The 9,414-nt window shown below is 47.2% G+C and overlaps 1 protein-coding gene across 4 annotated transcripts in view; it reads left to right on the top strand.

Moving 5' to 3' along the window:
• SORBS1 (sorbin and SH3 domain containing 1) overlaps positions 1 to 9,414 on the top strand; it is a 274,935-nt gene that overhangs the window by 66,633 nt on the left and 198,888 nt on the right. For all 4 annotated transcript variants that reach the window (XM_021713460.1, XM_021713459.1, XM_021713457.1 and 1 more), the window contains exon 2: positions 7,065 to 7,152. The gene's annotated coding sequence lies outside the window, so the exon portion shown is untranslated. The remainder of the gene's footprint in view (positions 1 to 7,064; positions 7,153 to 9,414) is intronic.

Here is a 9,414-nt window from a genome sequence, read left to right as displayed (position 1 = left end):
AAAAAAAAAAAGAAAGATATTTTCAGGTTATTGAGGGCAAATATGACTGTGGGGCAGAGGGAAAGGGCACCAGGCCCACCCTGGGGATGAGGGGAGGTGGTGGCGACTTGAGGGGTGAAAGGGAGGTCACAGGTAATGAGGTAGCGGGAGGATGTTTTAAGCAGAAGCTGCTGAAGCAAAGGGTTTTTTTTTTTTCAATTGAAATCTCACTCTGTTGCCCAGGCTAGAGTACAGCACTGCAGCCTTGACTTGCTGGGCTCAGGAGATCCTCCAGCCTCAGCCTTCCAAGTAGCTGGAACCACAGGCGTGTGCCACCATGCCCAGCTAATTTTTTGATTTATTGTAGAAACAAGGTCTTGCCGTGTTGCCCAGGCTGGTCTCGAACCTGTGGGCTCAGACAGTCCTCTCGCCTCTGCCTCCCAAGTGCTGGGATTACAGGCATGAGCCACTGCGTCTGGCTGCAAAAGTTTCAACTTTAGGAACGATGGGTCCCCAGAGCTGAACTGTGAGCTCATTGGTGGTTCTGGAGTGCAAAGTGAGGTATTGGAGGTACGGCCCAAGGGGTGGGTTTTGGTCAGATCCCTTGGGGTCTGGAGGTCACAGGAGGTCAGACACCCCTGTGGGTGTCTGAAATTTTCAAACCAAGGATGGCTGCATGGAAGCAGAGTAGGAGGAGCCAAACGTGGGTATTGAGTCTCCAGGGAAACACCCAGGTCTGAGCGGGTTGGGTGCGGGGAAGAGGTGCATAGCGGTGGGTCCAGTGTCCAAGCAGCCCCAAGGTTGAGAAACCGGGAGTTGCATCCCAGAGCCCGTGATGAAGTCTTGCCATGGGATGTCTTTGAAGGACACCCAGTCCTGTCCCACCAGCCTGCCTCTGCCACCTCGTTTGCTGAGCAGCTTTTTGTTGAGCACTTGCTGTATGCCAGGAAATGTCGTGGTGCTGAAGTTTCAGTAGTGAACAGGCCGGGCAAGATTTCTGCCCCCGGGAGGGGAGGATGCCTACATCAGATAATTATGGATTATTATCTGGTGGTGGGTTCTGCCAGGAAGGTAGGCTTTTGCTGGTGGGAGTTCGGATAGGCAGTCAGGACTGACCGCAACCAAGGGGTGATATTTGATCTGAGCTCTCAGAGGTGAGAATGCTCCAGCCGTGGAAGAAACTGGAAAAGAGCTTTGCAGGCAGAGAGACTAGCAAGTGCTGAGACCCTACTAGGAGGCTCTGCCATCTGCAGGGGTACCCTGGGCTTTGTCAAGGCTTTTTCAGGGGGCCTCAAATCAGGTAGAGGCATCCGTGAGACCTGGCCCTGCACTGTCTTGGCTGGGGAAGGAGAAAACCATCCATTTTGAGATGGGAGGAAGCATGCATATCCTAGTGGAGGAAAAATTGTGAAGTCACTGTGAATCATTGAAAGTAGGTGTGCTTTTTATTTTCAAGGCGGGGGGGACTAAACTCATTTTGCAATTTTAAAACTAATTTGGTTGTACTTTATGAGCTCTGTGTCATTCAGAGAACTTGGAAACAGCCACTGTCCCTCCTACGAAATCTGTGGAGTAGGTGGGAGAGCTTTAAAAAACTCCCCAAGACACATCTTCCTTTGCCAACGGTTGCAGGAAGACAACAACTGGGCACTGGGAACGAAGTCGAGAGGTGTTCAGGAAGAAACGGGGCCACCTTGGCATTGAGCCCCATGGAAGCTTTAGTAGGGTTCGAGTCTTGAGGATGTTGGCACTGGTTATGGCACTGGTGGGATTTGTTCTGGGGAATGGAGAAGTCCTTTTCAAGGTCAAAAAGGATTCACTTTGCATATTAGAACACCGTGTTACATAAGATAGTTAAGGCAGTGTGATTTTTCTAAAAAATGGCACAAAAAGGAAATAGATAATTATACTGATTTGTTTCCTTCCCAAGTTGGTAACCTCGAGGCCGGTGGACAATTTTGTCCTCTGGCTGTCTGGGTTTGTCTGTTGATGGAGGAGTTGGCATTTGTGAAAGGAGAAGGAAGAGAGTCTGCCATGAGCTCAGGAAGCTGCTTGGGCCTTGGATCCAGAAGAAGAAGAGAGGGGCCACGTCTGACCTGGGGGGCGTGAAATTTGCAGTGTGTTCTGAAGGAACCCACAGGGTTCCAGGGCACTGCGTTGGGATTCAGCGATCAGCTAGTCAGACAAACAAAAGACCCCCTCAAACTTAAAAAAGAAAAAAAAGAAACACAGAGGCAAAGGGAAGGGATGGTGTGGATCCTTGTACATATGTAGGTTACTGGGACGCCGTGTGAAAACACACGTGACATGTCCTGGGAATGGGAGGAGCCATGGTACTGTGGGAACAGAAGGCAGGAGAGGCTCCCGCCGGGGTGGAGACGGTTGGATGGTTGGCAGTGGTGTTTGGTAGGAATGAGGGTGGCTGAGGCGACTTTCCCAGCAGGCAGTGCAGTAAGTCCCTTACATATGAACCTTCAAGCTGTGAACTTTCAAAGATGTGAACGTGGGTTTGCATGTCCAATCATGTAAGTTCATTCATGTGTCTGGCATACATTGTCACGTGCTATACTGTAAGGTTAAAAATGTTTTATTTTTTGTGTTTTTAAAAATGTATGATTGGTTGAAAGTATTATAAACCTATTACAGAACAGTACTCTATAGCTGATTGTGTTAGTTGGGTGCCTAGGCTAATTTTGTTGGACTTACAAATTGGACTTACGAACGCACTCTCAGAGCAGAACTTGTTTGTAGGGGACTTACTGCACTGATCTGTATTCTTGGGGTGGGGTAGAGATGAGGCTTTGGATGAGGGAGGGGATGGTGCAAGGTCTTTGGCTGGCCTGGAACAACTCTAGTGATGTCTTTTGGAGGGGTGGGCCAGAGAAATGTCTTGTTTTAGGCTACATGTAACGGAAGTAATGAAGGGATCTCTTAAAAGATGAAGGCCACCAGAAGGGGGCAAATTACTCTCTCGAGTTTTTCCTAGACTTCTCCTCCACCATGCTTTTCCAAATTGGCATATGGCTCACGTGGGGGATCCTGAGGTTGGCGGGGTTGCCTGTGAATCCCCTTGTTCTTGGAAGGATAGTGTAGGGTCGCTGCTGGGCTGTGCACTCAGGATGGCTGACCTTGGCCAGCTGTGTTTCTCTGGTGCTGGCTGTCTGAATGTCCCTTGGTGTTCTCAGAAGAGATCTCTCCAGGCCAGTCCATTCAGGGAGCCAGCTTATCCCGATCTGTCATCTTGTGGCACACAGCATTTACTTTGCCATTTTTGGCTTGAGGTGGCTCAGGCTGTTACATGACCACAGAGCGGACATCTGGAAAGACAAGTGCTCGGCCGACTCGGCAGTTTTCCAGGCATTGCATTGATCTGCAGTTCCTGTCCTCTGATGGGCAGGAAGGACCTGGCGAGAGGGCCCTGGGCCTTAGAGCCATTCCTCGAAGGCCACCTTGGTAGCTGGGTGCTCCCAGAGCCTTTGTTGTGCCAGAGGAACCCACACAGGTCATCTCTGCTGCTGAGGCTGGACAGTCCCCAAAGTTCATCTGGAGGCTTTGACATTAGGTCATGGAATAAGAGGGACTGGGGCAACGAGGAAGCCACCCTTCACTTACCCATTTGCTATTGTGGCTGCTGGTATTCTATTTTTTAATTTATTTATAATAAAAGGAAGTTTGGCCAGGCGCAGTGGCTTACGCCTGCAATCCCAGCACTTTGAGAGGTGGATGTGAGAGGATTGTCTGAGCCCGGGGTTTCAAAACCAGCCTGGGCAACTTGGCGAGATCTCGTCTCTACAATGAATCAAAAAAAATTAGCCCGGCATGGTGGCATGCACCTGCGGTTCCAGCTACTTGGAAGGCTGAGGTAGAAGGATGGCCCAAGCCCAGCAGTTCGAGGCTGCGGTGGCTGTGAGCATGCCACTGCACTCCAGCCTGGGTGACACAGTCAAACTCCAAGACATAAACAAACAAAAAAAGCAAATAAATAAAATGAAAGGAAGTTAAGTGATGACTGTCATAATGCGATGCAGAGAGTGGGTAAACATACTAAGCTCCCCTACTACCTGGATCCTTGAGTCTTTCCGGAAGGATGCTGAGTTAATGTCCTCGGAGAGGTTATTCTGGAACTTTTGAGGCCTTTGAGTCTCTGATGTCTTTTCCTACTGGGCATCAGAATCACTTGTGGGTGGGCTTTTAACCAAGGTCTGGATCTTCAAACCAAAAATTCTGACTTAATAGCTCTGGGACCTAGGGAAGTATCCCCATTCTCCAGGTGTTTCTAATTTTCAGCCTGATTTGGGGACCTGCCCAGTAGTTACAGATCCAGGGAGCTCTTCCCACTCTTCAGGTGAATTCTGCATCCTCGCTTCCTCACACTGACCTTGAACCTGAAACCCTGAGCACCACTACGTGTTTGGCCGTTTCTCCTCTGCATGTCCCTTTCCAGCTTGTGTTTTTGTCAGCCTAGATCACAACTGGCGGCTTACCCCCTTTCTTATCTGTGAAGAAAAGGAGGACTCCACGTGGGGATTTTGGCGGGCAGATGTTCTGGGATGTTTTTCCACAAACCTTCCCGCTTGAGGCTTGAATGCATAGTAGACTCTTGCCGTGGGAATCCAGGCCTTGGGGTGGAGATAGCTAGGACAGTCTTGTGACTGGTAAGAGAACGATCTCCGTTTACTCTCTTCTCAGAGACATCATGAAAGGCTCAGTCTTTCCGCCACCATGTTCTTGGGCCCTGCAGACTCCAGGACCGTATTGATTGTCCCGAGGGGACCATAGGCAGGCATATCCAGGGAGCAGGGCTGAGTTGCTGGCATTCTTGATGTGGGCACTTGTCGTGATAAAATTCCGAGGGTACGTAGGTCAGGCAACGTGTCAAGTCTCTGCAGATGATGGGTCACGTGGCACATGGAGAGATTTTTCAGACTCAGAGGCAATATAGGATCTGGACAAGACCTCCCTGGAGGGGCTGTTCTCACCCGCCTGCCTTTGCCAGTATTGTCCCTCTTTCCCTCCATCCCCCCTCCATGTCTGGTCCACCCCCATCCAGGCTTTAGGATTTCCTCAGGCCTCTGTCCACGCTCGGAAGTGTCTCTTCGTCTCCTTGGCATTAGATGTCCTACCCACTGCTCTCATCACACATGCATGTATCCAGATCCTTACGCTTACCCATTGTTTTATTATTATTATTATTATTTTTTAGAAAGCAGGATATATTAAGAGGACAGAAAAGCTCCCACAGTGGTAGGGAATCCGAGAAGGTTGTCCTATTATTTTAATTTTTTATTTTTTTGCGTTGGGGTTTCACTCTGTCACCCAGGCTGGAGCGCAGTGGCACAATCACTACTCACCATAGCCTCGACTTCCTGGGCTCAAGCAATCTTTCCGCCTCAGTCTTCCGAATAGCTAGGACTTCAGGCATGCAACACCACACCTGGCTAATTTTTTTATTTTGCAGAGACAAGGTCTTGCTTTGTTGCCCAGGCTGGTCTGGAATTCTTGGCCTCAAGCGATTCTCCTGCCTGGGCCTCCCAAAGTGCTAGGATTACAGGCATGAGCCATTGCACCTAGCCATCACTGTTTTATAATTCACTTTGAGCATCTGGATCTGTCTTTCATCCATACAGAACAACTTAAAGTTCTTGTTTATTTTTTGCATCTCCATCACTTCACACACTGCCTTGGTGTGTAACAGGGTTCAATAAATATTTGTTGAGTGGATAAGTCATTCAAGTCTTTGTGGGTGTGATATGATGTAAATAATTCCCACCAAGATCTTATAGTTGAACCTTGCTAGTACCTTGTACATAAACTTATTTACAGTCTTGTATTCAAGATGAACAATAAGGGAAAATTTTCTAGCATGCAAAGTATTCCAGATAGTTTGGGACTTTGGGAACTTTTGAGATAGTAGATGTATGATATTTGTGAGGTTTTTTTAAATACTTAAAGCGGTGAAATTTTTGAAAAATGTTGTATTAGGAAACAAACCCTTAGGAAACCTAGTACAATTGACTCTTAGGTTCTTTGGTGACAAGGATATGGCAAACATTTGTTAGAGAGTGGGGTGCTTCAGCTGTATTTCCTTGATTTTAATACTTCTCCTAAAACTAGATATTGACATTGGTTGATTAATTTTAATTTGTTAATTTTTTGTATCTATTATATTTATTTTTTTGTGTAACAGTATAAGATTCCCATGTCATGAGGTATAGTGAAAGTGCCCTGAATGCAGTCAAGAGACCTGGGTTCTAGAATGAGCTCTGCCTCTACCTGTGGGAGCAGGCAGGTCTGTTTCCTGAGTACAACTAATTCATGTAAAATGAGAATGTTGTACTTGTTCAGGGGTTCTACAGGAGTGAGGCTGCCAACTTGAGTTGTTATATGTGCTTTACCTTTTTATTTTCATGGGGCTCTGCTACTTTTTCTTTCGTTTTCTCACTTTTGTTAGAATCGGAAGTCGGAGAAAATATTTCTGTACCACAAGAAATACAATAATGCAAGGATAATGGTAAATGGCAACGTCAGCGTCTTCTCTGTGTTGCGGAGACAATAGGGAGTGGTGGGGACTGTGGCATATTGGAGTAGCCAATTCTGCCTATGAAGGGCAACTGCTACTTAGTACTAGCTGGTCATTGTCAGACATGAATGTGGGCTGTGTTGACAGATATTCTGATATATATTTTTTAAGAGAAGCCAGAAGTTTGGCTTTTTTGCATGACATCTCTGCTTTTTAAGTTTGGCTCTGGCTTTCTAAACACATCCACAGATGAAATGAAACGCCTCTAAGAGCTAGCTGTAACTCACTGTTCTTTCAGTTTGTGATTTCTGTTAAAGATGATCTCTAAAGCCTTTCTGCCCAAGATCCTCTCATTCTAAAGGGGACCATTTCCGCTGGGGAATTGAAGATCTTTGGTTTACTTTGGAAAGTCAGAGTGGGGAAGGGAGTTGGGCTGAAAGGGGAAGATGGTGGTTTCGAGCCTACACGGGGTATCTGGCAGTTGGTGTTTGGTTGGGCTCCCTTAGGGAGAGGCCACAGGGTGCCTGTGTTTCACACCAGGTGTTTTCTCTGTTTGTCATTGCAGGAGTCACGTCCATTGGAAGAGTTTGTGAAACCCTCTCTCCGTCCAGAGCTCCAGGACCAATGTGTCCTCCCACTACCGGAAATCACTGGTGAATATTTGTGTTTTTTCCTTCTGCCATGAAGGGAAATACTTTCAGCAGACTGTAGAATGTGACTTGCAGAGAACCAGGCCATCCTTTCCTGTACAGAAGGAAAAGCACTGGGCTGGGCCTCGGCACATCTGGGTTCTGGTACCTACTGGTTCTGCCATTTTTACTGTGAGATTACAGTGACTTGTTCAACCTGTTGGTCCCCAAGTAGAGAAATGGATCCTGCCCTGTTTACATCACAGGTTGCTTACTTTGAAGACTCTAAAAGAGATAATGTATCCAAGAATGCTTCAAAGGGAATAAAATACTGGGAGGATATTGGTAGTACTATTTGGCTGTCAGATGTAGAGCAGGACAATTCTTTTATTAACTTTATTTTTAAATTTTGTTTATTTACTTATTTTTTTGAGTTGAGGTCTCACTCTGTCCCCCAGGCTGGAGTACAGTGGCATGATCACAGCTCACCACGACCTTGACCTCCTGGGCTCAGGTGATCCTTTCACCTCAGCCTCCTGAGTAGCTGAGACTACAGGTGCACACCACTGTGTCCAGCTGATTTTTTTTGTAGGGACAGAGTCGCGCTATGTTGCCTAGGCGGGTCTTGAACTTCTGAACTCAAGCAGTTCTCCTGCCTTGGCCTTCCAGAATGTTGGGATTACAGGCATAAGCCGCTGAACCTGGTCTTATTAAGTTTCCTAACACACTTTTTCAAGCTAGAATTCAAGATGTAGATATTTCAGTGTACAGTTACAGTGCAGCTGCTAAATTCGGCTCACTTCAACTGACCACCAACTGGGGGCTTCCTGCCTTCACGTTTGCAATGTTTGTAGACATTTACATCTGCTAATCCCATAAGAGAGGGTATTAATGTAGGGGACTTCTGGGCTAACAAATACATTAAAATGTGAATGCATATTATTGGAAACATGCATTTTTATTTTTTTTGAGTCAGAGTCTTCACTCTGTCACCCAGGCTGGAGTACAGTGGCATGCTCATGGCCGCCACAGTCTCAACCTGCTGGGCTCAAGCGATCCTTCTGCCTCAGCCTTCCAAGTAGCTGGAACTATAGGAGTGCGCCACCACACCCGGCTAATTTATTTATTTGTTTATTTATTTTATTGTAGAGATGAGTTCTCACCAAATTTCCCAGGATGTCCTTGAACCCATGGGCTCAGGCATTCCTCTCACCTTGGCTTCCCAAAGTGCTGGGATTATAGGTGTGACCCACTGCGCCAGGCTTGAAACATGCATGTTTAAATACTTATTTTCTGAGACTTCCTGAGTGGTTCTTTAAGAGATTTGCATTTTCTCTTCTCTTCCTTCCCACTGCTATATAGCTGCCATTTTCTTGAAAGATGAATTAACTACATTTCACAATTGCCTTCATTTTATTTGAGATCAGATAATTTCACAGTTAACAAATGTTCTTCCTCTTTTGAAGGAAACTTAATTACTCATCCCAGCAGGTGCACATCTTGCCTCTATGACAGTTGAAAGAGGTAAAAATATGTCTTTAATAACAGTGTGTTCCGATGCTGAGGTGAGAGTGCTTCAAGGTGTGATAACCAGTCGATGCTGAAGGTCTTAGGTGAGATTGAGGGGAGGACCACCATAAACTGCAGGCATAATGACCCATGTGTCTTGATTCCAGCTACTCTTTCTAGAGAAAAAGCTGACCTGTTAACGCAGGCTACCTGGTCAGCTCCCACCATGTGGACCAGGTGCTTTTGTGACTCAGTGGCACGGCCACCTGGGGAGCTTGTAGGGCATGAGGGGTTGGAGCGAGAAGGAAGGACAGTCAGTCGGGACAGGCAGGCCCGGGGTTAGGGAACAACTCAGCCATGACAGGCTAGTTGCGGGACATGGGGACATTCTGGGTTCCACAGCCTGAATCCTGTTGGGTAGGCAGGAAGAGCTTTGCAGTGGAGGTCCTCAGGGAAGCAGGTAGCATCAGGTAGCAGGCCATTTTATCCTTTCAGCAAATATGTATGAATGCTTCCTTTGTGCCCAGGCACTGCTCTGGGCATTGGAGATTCTGTGGTCGCAAGACAGACCGTGTGTCTGTACCTCCCTGGGTCTTAGTTTTTTTTTGTTGTTGTTTGTTTGTTTGTTTGTTTTTTGAGTTGGAGTCTCACTCTGTGGCCCAGACTGGTGTGCAGTGGCCGCTCCCGGCCACCGCAGCCTCGACCTGCTGGGCTCCGGCGATCCTTCCGCCTCAGTCTTCCGAGTAGCCGGAATTACAGGCATGCGCTACCACGCCC

Source organism: Carlito syrichta, unplaced genomic scaffold (genome assembly GCF_000164805.1).
Source record: "Carlito syrichta isolate Samal-C Ts95f unplaced genomic scaffold, Tarsius_syrichta-2.0.1 Scaffold304557, whole genome shotgun sequence".
Lineage (NCBI taxonomy): Eukaryota > Metazoa > Chordata > Mammalia > Primates > Tarsiidae > Carlito > Carlito syrichta.
The sequence above is the reverse complement of the archived record's forward strand: the minus strand, read 5'-3'. Positions and strand labels throughout refer to the sequence as shown.